Source organism: Amblyraja radiata, chromosome 35 (assembly GCF_010909765.2).
Source record: "Amblyraja radiata isolate CabotCenter1 chromosome 35, sAmbRad1.1.pri, whole genome shotgun sequence".
Classification (NCBI taxonomy): Eukaryota; Metazoa; Chordata; class Chondrichthyes; order Rajiformes; family Rajidae; genus Amblyraja; species Amblyraja radiata.
In genome coordinates, this window is record NC_045990.1 from 1,737,455 (window position 1) to 1,764,106 (window position 26,652).

At 46.6% G+C, this 26,652-nt stretch overlaps 1 protein-coding gene and 1 long non-coding RNA gene across 8 annotated transcripts in view; one reads left to right on the forward strand and one right to left on the reverse strand.

The window, feature by feature from the left end:
* Positions 1-26,652, reverse strand: part of adgrl1 (adhesion G protein-coupled receptor L1) — a 300,069-nt gene that overhangs the window by 244,193 nt on the left and 29,224 nt on the right. The gene's annotated exons all lie outside the window — the stretch shown is intronic.
* LOC116966106 lies at positions 2,404-10,743 on the forward strand. Its single transcript, XR_004409898.1, has 3 exons — positions 2,404-2,439; positions 9,783-9,787; positions 10,734-10,743. It is a non-coding gene; the product is annotated as an uncharacterized LOC116966106 (long non-coding RNA).

Sequence of the window (26,652 nt, forward strand, 5' to 3'; positions counted from 1 at the left end):
ATTTTAAAATCCTGCTGCTCACCTATAAATCACTACATGGTTTAGGGCCAAAGTATATCACTGACATGCTTCCACTATATAAGCCTTTTAGACCGCTAAGATCTTCTGAAACCAATCTGCTAGTGATTCCCAGAGTAAATACAAAACATGGGAAAGCAGGATCTAGTTACTATGCAACAAATAGCTGGAATAAACTTCCTGAAGATTTAAGACTGGCCTCAACTTTGACCACTTTTAAAACAAGACTGAAAACTTTTATGTTTACTTTAGCTTCCAGCTAAATCTTAACTACATTGCACTTTTAACTTTTGCACTTTTTATAATGCATTTTTAATTTTGCTTTTCTTTTCTTTTAGTTCTTCTATTTTATTTCATTTTATTATTTCATTTATTGCATGACATGTTTTTATGTGAAGCACTTTGAGTCTGCTGCCTCGTGTATGAAATGTGCTATATAAATAAAGTTGCCTTGCCTTGCCTTACATTAGTCCCACCTGCCCATATCCCTCTAAATCTATCCTAGCCACCGGGGTTGCCCAGCAGTAGAGTTGCTGCCTCACAGTGCCAGAGACCCGTGTTCGATCCAGACCACGGGTGCTGTCTGTGCGGAGTTTGCGCGTTCTCCCAGTGACCTGTGTAGGTTTTCTCCGGGTGATCCGGTTTCCTCCCACACTCCAAAGACGCGCAGGTTTGGAGATTAATTGGCTTCGGTAAAAATTGTAAATTGTCCCGAGTGTGTGTAGGATAGTGTTAGCGTACACTAGGGGGTGATCGATGGTTGGTATAGTATGGACTCGGTGGGCCGAAGGGCCTGTTTCCACACTGTATACCCACAGTCCATAGAAACATAGAAAATAGGTGCAGGAGTAGGCCATTCGGCCCTTCGAGCCTGCACCGCCATTCAATATGATCATGGCTGATCATCCAACTCAGTATCCTGTACCTGCCTTCTCTCCATACCCCCTGATCCCTTTAGCCACAAGGGCCACATCTAACTCCCTCTTGAATATAGCCAATGGACTGTGGCCTCAACTACCTTCTGTGGCAGAGAATTCCACAGATTCACCACTCCCTGTGTGAATAATGTTTTTCTCATCTCGGTCCTAAAGGATTTCCCCCTTATCCTTAAACTGTGTGACCCCTTGTCCTGGACTTCCCCAACATCGGGAACAATCTTCCTGCATCTAGCCTGTCCAACCCCTTAAGAATTTTGTAAGTTTCTATAAGATCCCCCCCCTCAAAAGTCTAGAGAAAGTGTAGAAGGGTCTCGACCCGAAACGTCACCCATTCCTTCTCTCCAGAGATGTTGCCTGTCCCGTTGAGTTACTCCAGCATTTTGTGTCTCTCTTTGGTTTACAGTGCAACTTCTTCCTACACACTCCTTTATTTAATTGCCTGTTATCTTTCTTTTGTTGCACACATCTCTGCTGGAGTTAACTGACAATGCAATGAGAGTCTGTGAACATTAACACAGCCAATGTGCAGGTACAGCATTTGTGATCAGACCTGCCATGTAGATAGCTGCAATGACTCTGGCTTGCTGTTGGGAGATAGTTAGCTGGCATGGTGCCCTGTGAGCAGGGGATGGCATTGATTTATAGATCTGTGTAAGGTGAAGTGTTGCAACAAGCCGGCTCTTTAATGGAAGAGTCGCTCTGCACTTAAAGGGATGCTGTTTATTAATGTAGGTGCTTCAGAGAGCTCTGTCTCCACTCAATCACTCAGCAGGTAACTTGGTCCGAATGGCCTACTCCTGCACCTATTGTCTATTGTCTCAACTTGGAGCTTGGGGTATTGATTAGGGATGATCAGCCATGATCACATTGAATGGCGGTGCTGGCTCGAAGGGCCGAATGGCCTACTCCTGCACCTATTGTCTATTGTCTAAATGGAGCTCAAATCTCAGGTCATGTCTGTGGATAGCACTTAGCATGGCTGAATCACTGTCCCAAAAATGAAGATACCTCCACACTAGCATCAAATAGGTCTAGGAGAGGCACGATTCCGTTCAGGCACAGAGTAAAGTTCGCTCAACACTGTCCCATCAACTGGCCCCAGAATAGTTCCAATTCAGATGAGATATTGAGCGAGGTCCCTCTTTATTATCCCATCAGCAGTTTAGTTTATTGTCACGTGTACCGAGGTACAGTGAAAAGCTTATGTTGCGTGCTAACCAGTCAGCAGAAAGACAATACATGATTACAATCGAGCCATTTACAGTGTAGAGATACATGATAAGGGAATGGCCCACATAGGTCCATTGTTGGCTGGGCTCAGGTAAGGCGGAGCCCACAATGCTCCATTGTTGGCTGGGCTCAGGTAAGGCGGAGCCCACAATGCTCCATTGTTGGCTGGGCTCGGGTAAGGCGGAGTCCACAATGGTCAATTGTTGGCTGAGCTCAGGTAAGGTGGAGCCCACGATGCTCCATTGTTGACTGAGTTCCGGAAAGGCGGAGCTCACAAAGGTCCATTGTTGGCTGAGCTCAGGGAAGGTGGAGCCCACAATGCTCCATTGTTGGCTGAGTTCAGGGAAGGCGGAGCACACCATGGTCAATTGTTGGCTGAGCTCAGATAAGGCGGAGTCCACAATGCTCCATTGTTTTCTGGGCTCAGGTAAGGCAGAGCCCACAATGATCCATTGTTGACTGAGTTCCGGGAAGGCGGAGCCCACAAAGGTCAATTGTTGGCTGAGCTCAGGGAAGGTGGAGCCCACAATGCTGCATTATTGGCTGAGTTCAGGGAAGGCGGAGCCCACACAGGTCCATTGTTGGCTGAGCTCAGGGAAGGTGGGGCCCACTATTGCCATGGCTCCTGTTTTGCATATGATTTCTGATTCATTTCGAAACCTGGAGTTTTAAATCCAGGAGGGAAATGAGGGGGACTTGGGGAGAATAACAATGTTTAAAAGACATTTGGACAGGTGGTACCTGGATATGAAAGGTTTAGAGGGTTATGGGCAAAATGGGACTAACTGCTGTGATGAGACAGTTTGGTCGGCATGGGCAAGTTGGGCCAAAGGCCCATCAATCAGATTAGGACCAATTAACCAAGCATTTTTGATGCTTTAGTGGTAGCTGGAGGAATCCCACATGGTCACAGGGAGAACGTGCAAACTCCACACAGATAGCAAGGGAGGTCAGGTTTGAACTGGTGCCTCTGGAGCTGTGATGGTTTCATTGTGGTTGCATCATGAATGATCTGGATTTGGGGGGAGATATTTTTGTCAATTTGCAGGACCATCCACCTAACTTTTAATTCCCAAATCCCCCACCACCCTCCCCACCCTAAAATAAAAATATCAACTCCAGCGCTGACCCGTGTGGAGCAGCACTGGCTCAACAAAGCCTGACGCCACCTGGGATTTGGTCATCTCCTTTGGAACACAACACATTGTCCTTGCCAGGAGCAAACACGGCAGGTCCAGAGAGGAGCTGGTATAAGCAAGGACGAGGAAAAGTCAGCGAACACACAGAATCTCCCACCAACAGTACTCCTGTATCAAAATCCTCAATGCCAGCTCAATACAGGGCGCAGCGGTAGAGTTGCTGCCTTAAACCCCCTGTCCCACTTTCCTGAATTACTCACAAATTCTCCCGAGTTTCCCCCTTGATTCAAACTCGGAGAATGTCCGTAGGAGTCCGTAGATATCGTAGCGGCTCGTAAAGCCAGCCGTAGGTACTCGGGGCATCAGGTAAAGGACCTGTCCCACTGTACGAGGTAATTCAAGAGTTCTCCCGAGTTTCCCCTGATTCGAACTCGGAGAATTACGGTAATAGAAACATAGAAACATAGAAATTAGGTGCAGGAGTAGGCCATTCGGCCCTTCGAGCCTGCACCGCCATTCAATATGATCATGGCTGATCATCCAACTCAGTATCCCGTACCTGCCTTCTCTCCATACCCTCTGATCCCCTTAGCCACAAGGGCCACAACTAACTCCCTCTTAAATATAGCCAATGAACTGGCCTCGACTACCCTCTGTGGCAGAGAGTTCCAGAGATTCACCACTCTCTGTGTGAAAAAAGTTCTTCTCATCTCGGTTTTAAAGGATTTCCCCCTTATCCTTAAGCTGTGACCCCTTGTCCTGGACTTCCCCAACATCGGGAGCAATCTTCCTGCATCTAGCCTGTCCAACCCCTTAAGAATTTTGTAAGTTTCTATAAGATCCCCTCTCAATTTCCTAAATTCTAGAGAGTATAAACCAAGTCTATCCAGTCTTTCTTCATAAGACAGTCCTGACATCCCAGGAATCAGTCTGGTGAACCTTCTCTGCACTCCCTCTATGGCAATAATGTCCTTCCTCAGATTTGGAGACCAAAACTGTAATAGCCACTCGTAGGTACCCGGGGCTCTCGTGGACATTTTTCAACATGTTGAAAAATCTTCACGAGCTTACCGCGTTTCCCGAGTACCTGCCGTTAGCGTTACGAGCCGCTAAGAGACGTCCCCGAGCTCCGACGTACCCGCTACGTACATTCTACGTGCTTACCACGAGTTTGATTTTTTTTTAAACTCGGGATAGCTCTTGGGTGAACTCGTATAGTGGGACAGGCCCTTAAGTCAGAACATTTTTTCAGCATGTTGAAAAATGTCCACGAGTAAAAAATATAGCCCGAGTGCCCACAGCTGGCATCTCCGAGTTTGAATCAAGGGGAAAACTCGGGAGAATTCGTGAGTAACTCAGGAAAGTGGGACAGGGGCTTTACAGCGCCAGAGCCCCGGGTCCCAGGTTCGATCCAGGCTACGGGTGCTGTCTATACGGAGTTTGCACGTTCTCCCCGTGACCTGCGTGGGTTTTCTCTGGGATCTTCGGTTTCCTCCCACACTCCAAAGACGTGCAGGTTTGCAGGTTAATTGGCTTTGTATAAATGTAAATTGTCCCTCGAGTGTGTAGGACAGCATTAGTGTGCGGGGGTCGCTGGTGGTCGGTGCGGACTCGGTGGGCCGAAGGGCCTGTTTCTGCGTTGTATCTCTAAACTGAAATAAACTCGTTTAGGATGGATGAGTTAGGCTGAAAGATAAGACACAAAAAGCTGGAGTAACTCAGCAGGACAGGCAGCATCTCTGGAGAGAAGGAATGGGTGACGTTTCGGGTTGAGACCCTTCTTCAGACTGCTTCATACCACTGGGTTGTAAGCTGCCCAAGCGAAATATGTCACAGTTGCCTGTAGAACTCAAAGGGAAGCAGCCCCTGAAACGTTGACCATTTTCCCCTTCCACAGATGCTGCCTGACTTGCTGTGATTTTCCAGCATTTTCTGTTTATGTTTTAGATTTCGGGCACCTGCAATATTGTGACTATTTGTTGTTGTGTCCTAGTTACTGTAGATCATAATTCAGCCCCTGCATTAATCATTGCTGTAAATTGATGAGCTGCTGTCAATCCCTGGTGACTGCTGTCTCATTCTATTCTCTTCATTGTAGAGTCTAAGATGCTCCTAACGCATGCTTCACACTTATATCCATATTAAATTTAATTTGCCTAATTGCATAACTGATATGAATCAATTTCACATCATTTGCTGTAGATTCAGTCCCAATGGTGTTCCTTGTTTCAGAGTCATCTACCAAGATAGACAATGTCCGCAGTTGACTTTTGATATACCCATGTGGACAAATTTCACTGCGAATGCCTCTCCCCCACCCCATCCAAAAGTCCAGAGCAGAAACAGGCCGTTCAATCCATCGAAGGTAGATAAGACAAAAGTGCTGGGGAAACTCAGCGGGTGCAGCAGCATCTATGGAGCGAAGGAAATAGGTGACGTTTCGGGCTGAAACATTGCCTATTTCCTTCGCTCCGTAGATGCTGCTGCACCCACTGAGTTTCTCCAGCACTTTTGTCTTATCTACCTTCGATTTTCCAGCATCTGCAGTTCCTTCTTAAACATTCAGTCAATCGAGTCTACTCCGCCATTCAATCATGGCTGATCTATTTTTCCCTCTCAAACCCATTCTCTTGCCTTCCCCTCCTAACCCTTGACCCCCGTACTAATCAAGAACCTATCAACCTCTGCTCGAAAAACACCCAACGGCTTGGCCTCCACAGCCATCTGTAGCAATGCATTCCACAGATTCACCACCCTTTGATTAAAGATATTCCTCCTCATCTTTCTGAAGGTACATCCTTTTATTCTGAGGCTGTGCTCTCTGGTCCTAGACTCTCCCACTAGTAGAAACATCCTCTCCACGTCTACTCTATCCAGACCTTTAATTGTTCAGTAAATTTAAATGAGATCCCCCATCGTCCTTCTAAACTCCAGCGAGTACATGCCCACATACCCAGTCACGCCCAGAATAATTCTTCCTCATATATGGGGCCAAAAACTGCTCACAATACGGGCGGTCAGCGGTAGAGTTGCTGCCTTACAGCGATTGCAGCGCCGTAGTCCCGGGTTCGATCCCGACTACGGGTGCTGTCTGTACGGAGTTTGTACGTTCTCCCCGTGACCGCGTTGAGTTTTATCCAAGATCTTCGCTTTCCTCCCACACCTCAAAGACGAACAGGTTTGTAGGTGAATTGGCTTGGTAAAAGTGTAAACTGTCCCTAGTGTGTGTGTAAAATAGTGTCAATGTGCGGGGATCACTGGTCGGTGCGGACCTGATGGGCCGAAGGGCCTGTTTCCACGCTGTATCTCTAAAACTAAACTAAAATATTCCAAATGTGGCCAGACAAGAGTTCAGCCGTGCATTATACATCCGAGCTCTTGTCTGGGGCTCCTCACTGCCAACAGCCTGCCACCCCCACTTCTAGTGTTAGGGGTTATGGGGAGAAGGCAGGAGAATGGGGTTAGGGAGGAGAGATAGATCAGCCATGATTGAATTGCGGAGTAGACCTGAAGGGCCGAATGGCCTCCTTCTGCTCCTATCATTTATGGCCTCCTCTCTCATGACACTAACCACAAGGTGACTCAGTCTGAAGAAGGGTCTCGACCCGAAACGTCACCCATTCCTTCTCTGCAGAGATGCTGCCTGTCCCGCTGAGTTACTCCAGCAATTTTGTGTCTATCTGCAGCTGTGCAGCATAAAAACTGTTTGATTGCATATTTGACAAGTCTGGGAATTAGATGAAGAGGGAGGAGGAGGTGCTGCCTATTATTAAAACTGTAAATAAATAACATTATATTTTTTTAAATATGATTATTTATATAATCAGAAAAGCAGGCAGGTGATAAGTGTTAATCTGCAATACGTTTTTTTTTTAGTTCTCATTATAATAGGTTTTGGTCCAATTGCTCCCCGTATTCACAAGTGATTGGACTAGAATTAGGCCATTCGGCCCATCAAGTCTACTCTGCCATTCAACAATGGCTGATCTATCTCTCCCTCCTAACCCAATTCTCCTGCCTTCTCCCCATAACCACTGACACCCGTACTAATCAAGAATCTATCTATCTCTGCTTTAAATATATCCATTGACTTGGCCTCCACAGCCGTCTGTGTGGCAATGAATTCCACAGATTCACCACCCTCTGATTAAAGAGATTCCTCCTCATCATAAAGGAATGTCCTTTAATTCTGAGGCTATGACTGCTGATCCTAGACCAAGGGTTCCCAACTTGGGGTAAATTTACCCGTGGCATACAGCACGGAAACAGGCCCTTTGGCCCTACTTGCTCATGCTAGATAAGATGCTGCATCTACATTAGTTCCACCTGCCCACGTTTGGCCCTTATTCCTCTCAACCTTTCCTGCCCATTTACCTGACGGCACGGTGTTGGTGTTGTGGTGGAGCTCACAGTGCCAGAGGGTTCCATCCCGACTCCGGGTGCTGTCTGTACGGAGTTTGCACGCTCTCCCCGTGACCTGCGTGGGTTTTATCCGGGTGCTCCGGTTTCCTCCCACACTCCAAAGACGTACCGGTTTGTAGGTTAATTGGCTTGGTGTAAATGTAAAATTGTCCTGGGTGTGTGTCGGATAGTGTTAGTGTGCGGGGATCGTAGTCGGTGCGGACTTGTTGGGCCTGTTTACGGACTGCATCTCTCAACTAAACTAAACTAAACTAATCCTGTCCAAATGCCATCTCAGTGAGCTTTAAAATGACATTCAGATGGGGGAGTTGATCCGCAGATCCCAACTTTGACTTCGGACCAACATCTAGTTATGAATAATGATGAAAATTAAACAGCTTGTGGACGAGGCATGATCCAAGAACATTTCCATTCTCACTAACCGTTGGAGCCTGGCACCTTCGACTCAAAGATAATGGTGATTTTAACCAGAAGTGGCAGGCAGATGATCCAACTTGGCCAGCCCTGAGGACCCTGCCAGCATGGAAGACTGTCATCGGCCAACAACTGATTCCACACGAGATCTGTGTGAGATGTCCAGTCTGAAGACGGGTCTCGATCCCAAACATCACCTATTCCTTCACTCCAGAGATGCTGCCTGGCCCGCTAAGATACGCCAGCACTTTGTGTCCATCTTCGATAGCTGAGTGAACTGGGTACAGAAAAGGCTAGAACACTGGACATCACTCCCACAGGTGTTACCGTAAGGTCATAAATGATAGGAGCAGAATTAGGCCATTCGGCCCATCAAATCTACTCCGCCATTCAATCATGGCTGATCTATCTCTCCCTCCTAACCCCATTCTCCTGCCTTCTCCCCATAACCCCCGACACCTGTACTAATCAAGAATCTATTTATCACTGCCTAAAAAATATCCATTGCCTTAAGAAATGCCTTAAAAACACATCTGAAATCTCACTGCTCCACCAACATAGTTACAGTACTGGTCTAGTCATTGTTACACATCTTCATCATGCCACAGCTAACAAGGGCCTGTCTCCTTGTTCAGCGTTACCTCTTTGTATATCTTTCATTCATTTGTTCCACATCTCTCCATATCACCATCTATATCTCTCGTTTCCCTTTCCCCGAATCTCAGTCTGAAGAAGGGTCTCGAAGAAGGGTTTATTTATTGTGTATATATGTGGTCTATGGTATATAGACACATTGAACTTTTATCCCCTGTTCTGTATTATGTTTACATATTCTGTCGTGCTGCAGCAAGCAAGAATTTCATTGTCCTATCTGGGGCGCATGGCAATAAACTCTCTTGCCCCGACATGCAACGTCACCCATTCCTTCTCTCCAGAGATGCTGCCTGTCCCGCTGAGTTACTCCAGCATTTTGAGTCTATCTACAGTGATTGTCCATTTGCCTTCTGCCCATATCAAACTGAACCTTGCTGGCTCCTGCCCTATCAGTCCACTCTCAATCATCAACTATGCTATTAGGCAGCGCTCTCAATGAACCTAACTCATCGATTCTCGGCTTGGATTCTGTTTTTAGATTTTGGACTTTAGAGATGTCGTCAATGTCAATGCCTCACAGTGCCCAACGGCCTCGGAACCCCTCCTTGGTGCCAGTGGGTACCACCTGCTCCTTTTCAAGGGATATCCAGGCACGAACATAACCCTCAAAAAGGGGCATGCAGTCTTTGGACCCACACAACCCTGGCCCACACACTCATCTCACCACTGCCATCAGGAAGAAGGTACAGGAGCCTGAGAACTGTAATGTCCAGGTTCAGGAACAGCCTCTTCCCTAGTAGTTTAGGCTACTAAACACTACAACCTCATAATCTATGAACTACAATAGACTTTTGTTATTATTATAACTGTAATAATTGTATAATTGTTATAATTGTAATACATAGTTCTTGTTTGCTCTTTTTTTGTTCCCTGAGTTTTTGTCATATTATTTATCATGTTTACATATTCTGTTGTGCTGCAGCAAGTGAGAATGTCATTGTTCTATCTGGGACACAGGATAATAAAGGGGCTGTCCCATTTGGGTGTCATTTGCGCGTCGTCATTTACGTGTCACGACACGCACGTGATGTGCGCATGGCGTGCGTTACGCGCGCATGGTGAGGCGTGGTCGCGTAGACAGTGACACGTGGTCGCGCGCCGCCCCAGGATTTAGGGATTCATAGACATAGACAATAGGTGCAGGGATAGGTCATTCGGCCCTTCGAGCCTGCACCGCCATTCAATATGATCATGGCTGATCATCTAACTCAGTATCCCGTACCTGCTTTCTCTCCATACCCCCCTGATCCCCTTAGCCACATCTAACTTCCTCTTAAATATAGCCAATGAACTGTGGCCTCAACTACCTTCTGTGGCAGAGAATTCCACAGATTCACCACTCTCTGTGTGAAAAATGTTTTTCTCAAACATCTCACAAAATCTTTGCACGCCACGTGCGTGAGGCGCAAATGACGCCCAAGTGAGACAGGCCCTTTAAACGCTCTTGACTCTTAACTCTTGGCTTTAGACTTTATACTTTAGAGATACAGCATGAAAACAGACCCAAGCTGACCTGTCGACATCAATGTTGACCTAAACAAAAAGTTAGACCGAAAGACAAATTTGGGCTGAAGGGCCTCAATCCATGTCGTATCAGTCTACGAGTTTGAGTTTCTCCTTGGTGGGCTAGTATGTCTTTACGTTTTGTTTCTCTTTCCTTCTTTAGTAGATATTGCCTCTTGTGTTCTAATGTTTATTTAATCTTATTTATTCCTCAGGTTATTCTTCAGGCTTTCCTGAGAGTTCTCAACTCTTTAAGTGCTTCCTTCAGCAGTTAGAACTGACCATCTTTAAAGCCCTTTATTGAATTTGCCGTGAGATGTTGGTATTTAGATCCACAATTTGTTTTGATATTTAACCGGGTTAGCAATATTTCTTGAAAAAGATAATCCATTTGCAACGAGCAGCTGCAGGAAAGACGTGAACATAGAAATAAGAGAAATAAAACAGAATTACGCGTTGAAAGGCTCACTAATAGGGTTCCAAACTCTCTAGGGCACTTCTGGAATCTCCAGAAATTGGAAAATCAATTTTCTACTGTCAATAAAAAACGGGAGAGAAATCATCGAGGTATTTAAAAACTAAATTGTTCTGGACACCTCATGTTGTTTGTGAGAATTACAGGTCCATGAAGATATAGTTTAAGAAGGAACTGCAGATGCTGGTTTATACCGAATATAGACACAAAATGCTGGAGTAACTCAGTGAGTCAGGCAGCATCTCTGGAGAGAAGGAATGGGTGACGTTTCGGGTCGAGACCCTTCTTCAGACCGAAGACCTCAGTCGTTTCGAGTCGAGACTCTTCTTCAGTGTGGACTGAGTGGGTGGAAGGACATGTTTCTAAACTCAAGAACTCTAAATAGCTGTGTTTTCATTCCTTGTCCTACTAATTTATCTTAACTTTTGGTCTTGAAATTTTCAACATCCATTTTCTCAGCTTCTTAAAAAAAAGAGTTACCTTTTTCTACTCCCTTTTGTGTAAGGTAGTTAACCCCAATAACAATTTAATCTTGTACCATAAAGTTGCCGATTTAACCTTCATCGCTATGTAATTCCAATAACTCAATGTCATATTGCAGTTTGATTTCAATAATATGGGTGGTTAACCCCTTAATGCTCTGAGCTAATCCCAATAACACGCTGTAACCTCACTGCTAACTCATACATGCACAGATTAATCACAAGGAAGTGGAGGTCCTTTGGGGAATGTAGTGATGGAGTTGGTTAAACAATGCCGGTGATGTAGAAACCAGGAACAAACCAACCTCTCTTCTATATCAGAAACGTCACCCATCCCTTCTCTCCAGAGATGCTGCCTGTCCCGTTGAGTCACCCCAGCTTTTTGTGTCTACCTCCCTTCTATTGACTCCATCTACACCTCACGTTGCCTTGGCAAGGCCAGCAGCATCATCAAGGACCAGCCGCCTCCCTCTTCTCCCCTCCCCCTTCAGACAATAGGTACAGAAGTGTGAAAACGCACACCTCCAGACTCTGAAGAAGGGTCTCGACCCGAAACGCTGCTGATTTCCTTCGCTCCATAGATGCTGCCTGCCTCACCCGCTGAGTTTCTCCAGCATTTTTGTCTACCTTCGATCAACCAAAGGAATGGTTAGATCTCAAGCCGGGTGTTGAGATCTATATTTAAGAGGGAGTTAGATGTGGCCCTTGTGACTAAAGGCATCAGGGGGTATGGAGAGATGGCAGGTATGGGATACTGAGTTGGATGATCATATTGAATGGCGTTGTAGACTCGAAGGGCCGAATGGCCTACTCCTGCACCTATTGTCTATGTTTCTATGTTTGAGCAGCCACGTTGTTGTCTCTGTTGGTGTCAATGTCTGCCAGGCCCTGACTGAGCTCCATTTGGTGGGTGGTAGAGCGGGCACCCAGAGATGACATGGTTGGCTGTGTGTTGTTCTGCTCCACATTCACAGGCTGGGCTCTGGCGGAGGGAGCTCCCATCTCCACACGCTGGCATTGAAACACCCAACTCCAGTACCAAGTCTGTTGAGCTTCACCCATGCTCCTCTGGGGAGGCCAGACCCTGGACAGCTTTCATCTGCTGAAGAGATGTAGCTGTGTAATGGAGATGAGGTTGGCTTCCACACCTGTGACCACTTGGTGGCTTTCCATGGCCATTAAGTCATGAATGTTTTGGATAGAAGAGAATAATGAGAAATAATTATCTTCAGCTGGACAAAATTATGTAATTGGCAAAAGTTCCAGGGAGAGGAACGACGGGAGTGTTTTGTGCCCCGTTTGCACCCCAGCGGTATCAACATTGACTTCTCTAATTTCAAGGTAGTCCTCACTTTCTTCTCCCCTTCCCAGCTCTCCCTCAGCCCACTGTCTCCACCCCTTCCTTTCTTCTTCCCACCCCCCCCCCTCCCACACCCTCACATCAGTCTGACGAAGGGTCTCGACCCGAAACGTCGCCTATTTCCTTCGCTCCATAGATGCTGCCTCACCCGCTGAGTTTCTCCAGCATTTTTGTCCACCTTCGATTTTCCAGCATCTGCAGTTCCTTCTTAAACGGAGTGTCTTGCTTGGCGAGTTATGATCAGTGAAGCATTGCCCTTTAGCATGATGGAAATGAGAGTGATTCCTAGAGGGTCATGGTAGCATAATGGAAAAATCATTGGATTAGAATCGAGAGGCGTGGTCCATTGATCTACAGATGTGAGTTCGCTTCCCAACTGGGTAGTTGGGGAATTTAACTGCAAGGAATAAAATGGCAGAGGGGAGAAGAGGCAGCACGGTGGCGCAGCGGTAGAGTTGCTGCCTTTCAGCGCTTTTGCAGAATCAGAAACTCAGGTTCAATCCTGAATGCGGGTGCTGTCTGTACAGAGTTTGTACATTACACAGAAACATAGAAACATAGACAATAGGTGCAGGAGTAGGCCTTTTGGCCCTTCGAGCCTGCACCGCCATTCAATATGATCATGGCTGATCATCCAACTCAGTATCCCATCCCTGCCTTCTCTCCATACCCCCTGATCCCTTTAGCCACAAGGGCCACATCTAACTCCCTCTTAAATATAGCCAATGAACTGTGGCCTCAACTACCTTCTGTGGCAGAGAATTCCACAGATTCACCAATCTCTGTGTGAAAATTGATTTTCTCATCTCGGTCCTAAAAGACTTCCCTCTTATCCTTAAACTGTGACCCCTTGTTCTGGACTTCCCCAACATCGGGAACAATCTTCCTGCATCCAGCCTGTCCAACCCCTTAAGAATTTTGTAAGTTTCTATAAGATTCCCCCCTCAATCTTCTAATTTCTAGCGAGTACAAGCCGAGTCTATCCAGTCTTTCTTCATATGAAAGTCCTGACATCCCAGGAATCAGTCTGGTGAATTCTCCCCGTGACCTGCGTGGGTTTTCTCCGGGATCTTCGGATTCCTCCCACACTCCAAAGACGTGCAGGTTTATAGGTAAATTGCCTTGGTATAAGTGGGAATTGTCGCTAGTGTGTGTAGGATAGTGTTAACGTGCGGGAGTTGGTGGGATTATGTCGTTGATTATGCTGCTGGCCTTGCTGAGGCAACGTGAAGTGTAGATGGAGTCAATGGAAGGGAGGTTGGGGAGGGATGGTCTGGGGAGAGAGCAGATCACTGGAGATATTAAGGTCATATGGTTATCAGTGATAGGAGTAGAATTAGGCCATTCGGCCCATCAAATCTACTCTGCCATTCAATCATGGCTGATCTATCTAGTGGAACCATCCTCCCCACATCCACTCTATCCAAGCCTTTCACTCTTCGGTAAGTATAAATGAGGTCCTCCCTCATCCTTTTAAACTCTAGCGAGTACAGACCCAGAGCGGTCAAACGCTCATCAGATGTTCTCTCTCTCCATGGGTGAAGAGGAGATCCACCATGACGTCAGCAGAGCAACGAAATAAGATCATCTTAGTTTAGTTTAGAGATACAGCGCGGAAACAGGCCCTTACACCAAGTCAATTAACCTATAGATCTGTACGTCTTTGGAGTGTGGGAGGAAACCGAAGATCTCGGAGATAACCCACGCAGGTCACGGGGAGAACGTACAAACTCCGTACAGACAGCACCCGTAGTTGGGATCGAACCCGGGTCTCTGGCGCTGTGAGGCATCAGCTCTACCCGCTGCGCCTCCGTGCCACCCACTATCTTCTCATTTATCTCATCGCTATCCGCTGACCCGATGAGCTACTGGTTCGACGCACAAGAGATACGTGATGGTAGCACTGCGAAGAAATCTAATTGGTTGCAAGATGCTTGGGGACTTGCTCTTCGGAAGTGCTAAGTTGATTATACAAGGGATCGTTAAAGGCTTCTTAAATATTAATTCTCCACTGGGACAATGTGGAGGGGTCCTGAATGCATCTCTCCGTGAGAGACAGTGGTAACTGGAGTGAGAGTGCTTGCATCAATCAGAGCCACACCACTGAATCCACAGAGAACCCCCATCATAAATATTGGAACACACCAGCTACTCAATAAATAGACTTGTGGGGAGTGTCGTGTGGTATCCCGGGAGAGTATCACACTCTTGTAACACGTGACCTGTTGGACATAGAGCCCTAACGCACATAAGCATAGAAACATAGACAATAGGTGCAGGAGTAGGCCATTCGGCCCTTCGAGCCTGCACCGCCATTCAATATGATCATGGCTGATCATCCAACTCAGTATCCTGTACCTGCCTTCTCTCCATACCCCCTGATCCCTTTAGCCACAAGGGCCACATCTAACTCCCTCTTAAATATAGTCAATGAACTGTGGCCTCAACTACCTTCTGTGGCAGAGAGTTCCACAGATTCACCACTCTCTGTGTGATAAATGTTTTTCTCATCTTGGTCCTAAAAGACTTCCCTCTTATCCTTAAACTGTGACCCCTTGTTCTGGACTTCCCCAACATCGGGAACAATCTTCCTGCATCTAGCCTGTCCAACCCCTTAAGAATTTTGTAAGTTTCTATAAGATCCCCCCTCAATCTTCTAAATTCTAGCGAGTACAAACTGAGTCTATCCAGTCTTTCCTCATATGAAAGTCCTGCCATCCCAGGAATCAGTCTGGTGAACCTTCTCTGTACTCCCTCTATGGCAAGAATGTCTTTCCTCAGATTAGGAGACCAAAACTGTACGCAATACTCCAGGTGTGGTCTCACCAAGACCCTGTACAACTGCAGTAGAACCTCACTGCTCTTATACTCAAATCCTTTTGCTATGAATGCTAACATACCATTCGCTTTCTTCACTGCCTGCTGCACCTGCATTCCTACTTTCAATGACTGGTGTACCATGACACCCAGGTCTCGTTGCATCTCCCCTTTTCCTAATCGGCCACCAAGCAGTATCATGACCTCCTGCCAGCGCGTTGGAAACATACAGATCAGTGGAAGGCTTGGATAGAGTGGATGTGGAGAGGATGTTTCCACTAGTGGGAGAGTCTAGGACCAGAGGGCACAGCCTCAGAATTAAAGTACGTTCTTTTAGGAAGGAGATGAGGAGAAATTTATTTTGTCAGAGGGTGGTGAATCTGTGGAATTCATTGTCACAGAAGTCAGTGGATATTTTTAAGGCAGAGATAGATAGATTTCTGATAAGTAATACAGGTGATGGGGAGAATGTTTTAGAAGGAACTGCAGATGCTGGAAAATCGAAGGTAGACAAAAGTGCTGGAGAAACTCAGCGGGTGCGGCAGCATCTATGGAGCGAAGGAAATAGGCAACATTTCCTTCGCTCCATAGATGCTGCTGCACCCGCTGAGTTTCTCCAGCACTTTTGTCTACGGTGATGGGGAGAAGGCAGGAACGGGGTACTGATTGGGGGTGATCAGCCATGATCACATTGAATGGCGGTGCTAGCTCGAAGGGTCGAATGGCCTCCTCCTGCACCTGTTGTCTATTATCTATAAAGAAGAAGAATTTACAAGGCTCTGGGCAGCTCACGTAAACACACAAAATTCCTTGCTTGGGATAGAATTTACCTTGAATAATGTCTATAAATTAAAAGGAATCTTAGTGGACCAAATCTTATTTCATGTCGTGCCTGTCCAAAGATTTGTAGGTACAGGTTTGTAGGTTAATTGGCTTCAGTAAATTGTAAATTGTCCCCAGAGTGTGTTCGGGGATCGTTAGTCAGCGTGGTCTCGGTAGACAGAAGGGCCTGTTTCCGCGCTGTATCTCTAAACTAAACTAAACTAAAAAAAACAGCCATTGAAAATCAATTGGCCAAACATATCTCTGTTCAATCGCACTCCACATGAGGCCTAAGGACTATGTGGGCCTTATTCAATGCTATTCCACACAATCCTTCCCTTTCGCTGGAGGGCACACAGATTTGTGAAAGGGTCCATATTTCTCAACTGCGATGATGTGGAGATTAGCATGGCCTCTTTGTAAATCCTTTCTCCTCCTTTTTACCGCAACAACACAACCGTTCTCCCACACAACGCTGGCATTACGACTGTTTGAAGAGTATTCACAGCTCGCCGCAGGGTGCTTTGGCTCCCGGCCACACTCTCGATCCGGGGCTCCCCAATGAAGAACGTCACGCCAGCTGGCAAGGCCACGGAGTCTAGTTGCCAACTCTTGCCAGGGTTGGGCAAGGATCTGTGCCCTTGGAACACACGAACAGTACAACACAAGAACAGGCCCTTCGGCCCTAGCTTTCAAGAGAGAGCTCTTAAAAATAGCGGAGTCAGGGGATATGGGGAGAAGGCAGGAACGGGGTACTGATTGGGGATGATCAGCCATGATCACATTGAATGGCGGTGCTGGCTCGAAGGGCCGAATGTCCTACTCCTCGGGACGACATATGGCGCAATGGGCTAAGTGTTCGGCTGGCGACCGGAAGGTAGCCGGTTCGAATCCCGCTTGGAGTGCATACTGTCGTTGTGTCCTTGGGCAAGACACTTCACCCACCTTTGCCTGTGTGTGAATGTGTGTGAGTGATTGGTGGTGGTCGGAGGGGCCGTAGGCGCAGATTGGCAGCCACGCTTCCGTCAGTCTGCCCCAGGGCAGCTGTGGCTACAGAAGTAGCTTACCACCACCGAGTGTGACTGAGGAGTGAATGAATAATGCGATGTAAAGCACCTTGAGTATTCTAGAAAGGCGCTATATAAATCCCATCCATTATTACTCCTGCACCTATTGTCTATTGTCTAAATGTTTAAGAAGGAACTGCAGATGCTGGAAAATCGAAGGTAGACAAAAATGCTGGAGAAACTCAGTGGGTGAGGCAGCACTATGGAGCGAAGGAAGGGCCGAATGGCCTACTCCTGCACCTATTGTCTAATGCCTACGTCAAACATGACGCCAATTCAGGGACAGTTTCTTCCCAGCTGTTATCAGGAAACTGAACCATCCCACCACAACCAGAGAGCAGCGCTGAACTACTATCTACCTCATTGGTGACCCTCGGACTATCCTTGATCGGACTTTGCTGGCTTTACCTTGCACTAAACGTTATTCCCAAGTCATGTATCTGTACACTGTGGATGGCTCGATTGTAAATACGTACTGTGGCTGTCTACCTTATCTATGCCTCACATAATTTTAGTTTAGGAATGAGATGGGGTTGTGTTGGGTGTGTTGGAATAATATTTGAATATGGCCCCAATTTTCAGTCCTGTGTGTTTAAAAAAGTTTTTATCCACGAGTAGTTGCTCTACTCAACAGCCAAAAATCTGTAGTTTCCCTTTGATCTGGTATTTTGTTGGTTCTCATGCTTGATCAATGGTGTTTTATCATTAATGTTTTATTATTATTAATGTGTAGTGTTTTCTGAGTCATTCGTAACTGTCACTGTCACTGTATGTCATGTTGTTACTTGTGGGTGGAGCACCAAGGCAAATTCCTTGTATGTGAATACTTGGCCAATAAACGTATTTACTTACTTAAGTTATTGATTGATCACACGAGAGGCGATTTACCGAGGCCAATGACCGTGCAAACCTGCACGTCTTTGGGATGTGGGAGGAAACCGGGGCACCTGGTGAAAACCCACGAGGTCACTGGGAGAACGTGCAAACTCCACGCAAACAGCAGCCGAGGTCAGGATCGAACCTGGGTCTCTGGTGCTGTGAGGCACAGCCCAACCAGCTATGACACTTTGCCATCCTCAAGTTTAGTTTAGAGATACAGCGTGGAAACTGGTTCTTCAGCCCACCGACACCACACCAACCACTGACCACCCTAATAGTTCACACTAATGACATGTTATCCCACTTGGTCATCCACTGCCTACACACTGGGGGTCATTAACAGAGGCCAGTTACTGTAAACCTCAGAGTTCCTTTAAAAGTTCACTGAAGCTAAGGAACACTAAAACATAGGCGGTAGAGTTGCTACATTACAGCACCAGAGACCCGGGTTCGATCCTGACTACGGGTGCTGTCTGTACGGAGTCTGTACGGTCTCCCCGTGACCTGCGTGGGTTTTCTCCGGGTGCTCCGGTTTCCTCCCACACTCCAAAGACGTGCAGGTTTGTAGGTTAATTAGCTTCGGTAAGAATTGTAAAATTGCCCCCAGTGTGTGTGTGGGATAGTGCTAGTGTACAGGGATCGCTGGTCGGCACCCACCCGGGCGGGCCGAAGGGTCTTTTCTCGCGCTGTATCTCTAAACTAAACCAAAATACAAACTATACCTCAACAAAAAAATGCAAAAAAAACTATAAAAGAATCAAAATTATGCAATTTTAAAAAACTACAATAAAACTACCATTCACCCCTTCAGCATTTGTACACTGATGATCTTGCACAACTATGCATTTGAATTATCTTTCTGCTCCGATGTAATTAGCTCTGACTCCACTCAGACAATGTTGGCTCTTGTCTGTACAGCCTGATCCACCTCTGTGTGGTTTCTTTGTATGTTGCCTTCAGATGCGAGTTTCACAACACAAAAGAAATCCACCCATGGCAATCAATTGCCAGAATCACCGCCCCTTTTGGTGATCCCAGCCCAGCACAGTCCCTCCCTACCAAAGATCTTATAGCGGAGCTCTAAGATCTTTGCTCCCTACAGCCTTATGCACCTTAACCCAATTAGTCTGGTGCATTCATTCTCCACAGGAAGGTTATATTGATGAGGAGAGCTCCCATGTAATGTATATTGTTGCAGGAGTCAGGAGATCGAAATCTTTCAACCCTTGCTGTCATGACAACCCACCAACACGTGTACTTAATCTCTGTGAGAACAGAACTGAACCTGATTTAACCAGGTTCCCTCCGGGACTACATTCAGATTGGATGCTCGGAGGGGGAGTATGAAGGCAGCAGATGCACGATGGGCCGAATTACATTAGCCACAAAGGACGCAAAGTGCTGGAGTAACTCAGAGGGTCAGGTTTTTTCGGACCGAGATGAGGAAAACATTTTTCACACAGAGAGTGGTGAATCTGTGGAATTCTCTGCCACAGAAGGTAGTTGAGGCCACAGTTCATTGACTATATTTAAGAGGGAGTTAGATGTGGCCCTTGTGGCTAAAGGGATCAGGGGGTATGGAGAGAAGGCAGGTACAGGATACTGAGTTGGATGATCAGCCATGATCATATTGAATGGCGGTGCAGGCTCGAAGGGCTGAATGATAATAATAATGGATGGGATTTATATAGCGCCTTTCTAATACTCAAGGCGCTTTACATCGCATTATTCATTCACTCCTCAGTCACACTCGGTGGTGGTAAGCTACTTCTGTAGCCACAGCTGCCCTGGGGCAGACTGACGGAAGCGTGGCTGCCAATCTGCGCCTACGGCCCCTCCGACCACCACCAGTCACTCACACACATTCACACACAGGCAAAGGTGGGTGAAGTGTCTTGCCCAAGGACACAACGACAGTATGCACTCCAAGCGGGATTCGAACTGGCTACCTTCCGGTTGCCAGTCGAACACTTAGCCCATTGTGCCTATTTTCTATGTTTCTATGTCAGGCAACATCCCTGGAGTACATCTGAAGAAGGGTTTCGGCCCAAAACGTTGCCTATTTCCTTCACTCCATAGATGCTGCTGCACCCGCTGAGTTTCACCAACATTTTTGTCTACCTTCCCTGGAGTACATGGAGTTTAGAGATGCAATGAGGATTTCACCCACCAAGTCCACGCCGACCAGCACTAACACTATCCTACACACACTAGGGACAATTTACAATTTACAGAAGCCATTTAACCGACAAACCTGAAGTTCTTTGGAGTGTGGGAGGAAACCGGAGCACCCGGAGAAAACCCACGCAGGTCATGAGAAAATGTACAAACTCCATACAGACAGCACCCGTAGTCAGGATGGAACCCGGGTCTCTGGCGCTGTGAGGCAGCAACTCTACCTCTCCACACTATTGTGGCCCAAGCTTGCTCCTAGATTCTGACTAAGTGTTTAAGAAGGAACTGCAGATGCTGGAAAATCGAAGGTAGACAAAAATGCTGGAGAAACTCAGCGGGTGCAGCAGCATCTATGGAGCGAAGGAAATAGGCAACATATCGAGTCGAAATGTATTGGTCTGAAGAAGGGTTTCAACCCGAAACGTTGCCTATTTCCTTCGCTCCATAGATGCTGCTGCACCTGCTGAGTTTCTCCAGCACTTTTGTCTACCTTCTGACTAAGTGTGTTGTCTTTACAGAGTTTGTATGTTCTCGCTGTGACCGCGTGGGTTTTCTCCGGGTGCTCCGGTTTCCTCCCACACTCCAAAGACGTGCAGGTTTGTAGGTTAATTGGCTTCGGGAAATCTTTAAATTGCACTAGTCTGTGTAGGATAGTGCTAGTGTACGGGGTGATCGCTGGTCAGCATGGGCTTGATGGGCCGAAGGGCCTGTTTCCGCGCCCACGTCTACAGTGAGATCCATATCCTGTCAGCAAAATAAATAAACAACTTTCCTCAATTCTACTTTGAATTCCTTACTCGCGAATCCCCAGACAGCTACTTACTTTATTTCATATTGAAAGTTGTTTGTGAGGATTATTTTCCTTGGTAAGCTATCTTGTTTTTGACTTCACACTGTCTCTCCAAGGAAGTGGCATGTTTTCCATCGCTGCAAGTTAAAGTTAAAAGATTTCTGCTTTTCCTCCGTGTCACAATTAGCACCTTCTCCAAGTCTCTGTTGTACAAATGTATTCACAATGTGAGTCCCACTTTATCCTGGCAATGAACATCAAATTAGCCCTGCAGTAAATTGACTCTGCAAATGAATTTGTTGATACAATGATTGCTGTACAGTGCAATTCCTTGTGGATCATGTACAGCACAAAGCAGGCCATTTGGCCCATAGCGCCAATGCTGGTACTTTGAAACAGTTATTCAATGACTACTGATGGAACTGATGGAAGGGTTTCAGCCCAAAACGTCGCCTATTTCCTTCGCTCCATAGATGCTGCTGCACCCACTGAGTTTCTCCAGCTTTTTTGTGTACCTTCGATTTTCCTGCATCTGCAGTTCCTTCTTAAACAAAATTCAATGACTACTGATGGAACTCAGTGGGCTGGGAGCAAGGACTCAACCCGAAACATTGGCTTCCATTTTGGTTTAGTTTGCTTTAGTTTAGTTTAGTTTAGTTTAGAGATTCAGCACGGAAACAGGCCCTTCGGCCCACCGAGTCCATGCCGACCAGCGATCCCCGCACACTAACACTATATCACACACACTAGGGACAATTTTACATTCATACCAAGCCAATTAACCTATAGACAATAGATAATAGACAATAGGTGCAGGAGGAGGCCATTTGGCCCTTCGAGCCAGCATTGCCATTCAATGTGATCATGGCTGATCATCCCCAATCAGTACCCCGTTCCTGCCTTCTCCCCATATCCCCTCCCTGACTCCGCTATCTTTAAGAGCCCTATCTAGCTCTCTCTTGAAAGTGTCCAGAGAACTGGCCTCCACCGCCTTCTGAGGCAGTTACTCCGGCTTTTTGTGTCTATTCTCTGGAAAAGTGTTCCATGTGAGTATTGGTGCCTGGAGTAGATGTTTCAGAGATGTCAAGGGTAGCCTGCACTGCAGAGTTCAGCGAACAACGCAACTGTAATTTTATGGTTAGTTAGATTCACAATGGATATTGATGCACGCAGTTAACCATATAATTTTATGCCTATGAATAGCTGTTGGTTTGAATGGGTTTGCTTTCAAGAAGATGTGTTTTGTGTATGAGTGTACGAGCACCTTTAAGAAATGAATGCCATGAGCCAAAAAGCAAGAGCATTTAATTTAGTTGAGTTTAGTTTATTGTCACGTGTACCAGGGTACATTGAAAAGCTTTTTGTTGCGTGCTAGACAGTCAAAGAATAGACGATACATTATTACAATCGTGCCGTTGCCAATGAAGTTTCAACCCGATGAAGCTGTAACACAGGACATTATTGGTTTCAGAGGCAGGAAACAGTTTAAGAATAAGGAGTAAGCCATTTTGAACGGAGACAAGGAAACACTTTTTCTCACAGAGAGTGGTGAGTGTGAAACTCTCTGCCTCAGAGGGCAGTGGAGGCAGGTTCTCCGGATGCTTTCAAGAGAGAGCTAGATAGGGCTATTAAAAATAGCGGGGATAGTCAGGGGATATGGGGAGAAGGCAGGAATGGGGTACTGATTTGGGATGATCTGCCACGATCACATTGAATGGCGGTGCTGGCTCGAAGAGCCGAATGGCCTACTCCTGCACCTATTGTCTATTGTCTATTGAGCCACACAGCCCAGAAACAGGTCCTTCAGACACTGAGCTTGCACCAGCCATCTGGCATTTCTCCATTTATAGGAAGGAACTGCAGATGCTGGTCTACATCGAAGAAAGGCACAAAGTGCTGGAGTAACACAGCGGGTCAGGCAACATCTCCGGAGAACATGGACGGGTGTGTGACGTTTCGGATGGGGAACCTTCTTCAGAAGATGGGTTCCGACCCAAAATGCTAGTCTGAAGAACGGAAGGGTCGGGACCTGAGATGCCACCTAACTAAAATCTCCAGAGATGTTGCCTGAACCGTTTGGTTACTCCGGCACTCTGTGTCTTATTTTGTAAACCAGTATCTGCAGTTCCTGGAGCAACTCAGCGGGTCAGGCAACATCTCTGGAGAACACGGACAGGTGGGATTTCAGGTCCGGAACTTTCTTCAGAATGACATTTCGGGTCGGAACCCATCTACTGAAGAAGAGTCTCGATCCGAAACGTCACCTATCCATGTTCCCCACAGATGCTGCCTGACCTGCTGAGTTACTCCAGCACTCTGTGAAACGTCACCTATCCATGTTCTCCACAGATGCTGCCTGACCCGCTGAGTTACTCCAGCACTCTGTGAAACGTCACCTATCCATGTTCTCCACAGATGCTGCCTGACCCGCTGAGTTACTCCAGCACTCTGTGAAACGTCACCTATCCATGTTCTCCACAGATGCTGCCTGACCCGCTGAGTTACTCCAGCACATTGTGTATTATTTTTGGTTGTAAATCAGCATCTGTAGATGCTTGTGCCTCCGTGGAATGCATATAGCTCAACAAACTCACAACCAACACATCAACATCCCAGCCAAAAACCTGGGAGCACAAAATGAAACAAACAGAGGCTTGGTGGGCTGTCAGTCCCCAGGCTCTGAGAGGGTGGCCGAGCGGTAGAGTTGCTGCCTTACAGTGTTTTCAGCGCCAGAGACCCGGGTTCGATCCCGACTACGGGCACTGTCTGTATGGAGTTTATTCGTTCTCCCCGTGACCTGCGTGGTTTTTCTCCGAGATTCTCTGCCTCAGAGGGCGGTGGAGGCTGGTTCTCTGGATACTTTCAAGAGAGAGCTAGATAGGGCTCTTAAAGATAGCGGAGTCAGGGGATATGGGGAGAAGGCTGGAACGGGGTACTGATTGTGAATGGTACACAAAAAAATGCTGGAGAAACTCAGCGGGTGCAGCAGCATCTATGGAGCGAAGGAAATAGGCAACGTTTCGCTCCATAGATGCTACTGCACCCGCTGAGTTTCTCCAGCATTTTTTTGTCTACCTTCGATTTTCCAGCATCTGCAGTTCCTACTTGAATACTGTTTGTGGATGATCAGCCATGATCACATTGAATGGCGGTGCTGGCTCGAAGGGCCGAATGGCCCCTACTCCTGCACCTATTGTCTATTATCTATTGATCTTCAGTTTCCTCCCACACTCCAAAGGCGTGCAGATATGTAGGTTAATTGGCTTGGTGCAAGTGTAAAATGTCCCTAGTGTGTGTAGGATAGTGTTAGTAAATGGGGATCGCTGGTCGGTGCAGACTCGGTGGGCCGAAGGGCCTGTTTCCACGCTGCATCTCTAAACTAAACTAATCTAAACCAGAAGAGGTTTCTGCGACTGCAAGACATCTTCAGCTAGAGCTGCCAAGGCATATTGGCTGCATCAGTCACGGAAGACAACCTTCAACCAATTCATTTTGGCCCACATCATATCGAGAGACAGCTGACAGTGCGACGTGGACTATGAGAGAAGGCAGCAGCCAACTTGTAGCGCTGAGGACTTGTATTCCAAAACGTATAGTGTCTCAGAACAATTATAAAATGGATATCTATCCAACCAGGTGGAAAATTGTTTGGGAATGGTTGTCCACAAAATCAGGATGAATATAACCCAAACAATTATTGCCCCATCAGTCTGCTGTCAATCTTTCCCAATGTGATGTGGGGTGCTGTCAACAATGCTAGCGAACGCCACTTAAAAATAACCTGCTCCACTAGGACATGCCAGAGGCACTAAACTCCAGACTTTATCACAACCTCGGACAAACAGAGGCAACAGATCTCAATTCCAGAAACTAGAAGAATGTAAAACATCGTGGCTTGGTTCGGCAACTTGAGCCCCCTGGAGAGGAAAAGACTACAAAAAGTAGTAAACACTGCCCAGTCCATCATCGACTCTGACCTTCCTTCCATCGAGGGGATTTATCGCAGTCACTGCCTCAAAAAGACTGGCAGTATCATCAAAGACCCACACCATCCTGGCCACACACTCATCTCCGTGCTACCTTCAGGTAGAAGGTACAGGAGCCTGAAGACTGCAACGACCAGGTTCAGGAATAGCTACTTCCCCACAGCCATTAGGCTATTAAACCTGGCTCGGACAAAACTCTGATCATTAATAACCAATCATCTGTTATTTGCACTTTATCAGTTTATTTATTCATGTGTGTATATATTTATATTATGGTATATGGACACACTGATCTGTTTTGTAGTAAATGCCTACTATGTTCTGTGTGCTGAAGCAAAGCAAGAATTTCATTGTCCTATACAGGGACACATGACAATAAACTCACTTGAACTTGAACATGTTTAAGAAGGAACAGCAGATGCTGGAGAATTGAAGGTAGACAAGGTCTGAAGGTCTGAAGAAGGGTTTTGGCCCGAAACGTTGCCTATTTCCTTCGCTCCATAGATGCTGCCTCACCCACTGAGTTTCTCCAGCACTCTTGCCTACCCACAATGTCAAACATGATGTGTTGGAGGATAGTCACGAAATGCCAGACTAACTCAATGGGCCAGGCAGCAGAGAGTGATACAGTGTGGAAACAGGCCCTTCGGCCCAACTTGCCCAACATGTCCCAGCTAACCTAGTCCCACCTGCCCAAATTTGGTCCATATCCCTCCAAACCTGTCCTATCCATGTACCTGTACCTGTCTCACTGTCTCTTAAATTTTGGGATAGTCCCAGCCTCAACTACCTCTGGCAGCTTGTTCCATACACCTACCACCCATTGTGTGAAAAAATAACCCCTCAGATTCCTATTGAATATTTTTCCCATTCACCTTAAAATGCGTTCTCTGGTCAATCTGAAGAAGGGTCTCGACCTGAAACGTCCTGGAGTATTGCGTACAGTTTTGGTCTCCAAATCTGAGGAAGGACATTATAGCCATAGAGGGAGTGCAGAGAAGGTTCACCAGACTGATTCCTGGGATGTCAGGACTTTCATATGAAGAAAGACTGGATAGACTTGGCTTATACTCGCTAGAATTTAGGAGATTGAGAGGGGATCTTATAGAAACGTACAAAATTCTTATGGGGTTGGACAGGCTAGATGCAGGAAGATTGTTCCCGATGTTGAGGAAGTCCAGGACAAGGGGTCACAGCTTAAGGATAAGGGGGAAATCCTTTAGGACCGAGATGAGAAGAAACTTTTTCACACAGAGAGTGGTGAATCTCTGGAACTCTCTGCCACAGAGGGTAGTTGAGGCCAGTTCATTGGCTATATTTAAGAGGGAGTTAGATGTGGCCCTTGTGGCTAAAGGGATCAGGGGGTATGGAGAGAAGGCAGGTACGGGATACTGAGTTGGATGATCAGCCATGATCATATTGAATGGCGGTGCAGGCTCGAAGGGCCGAATGGCCTACTCCTGCACCTATTTTCTATGTAT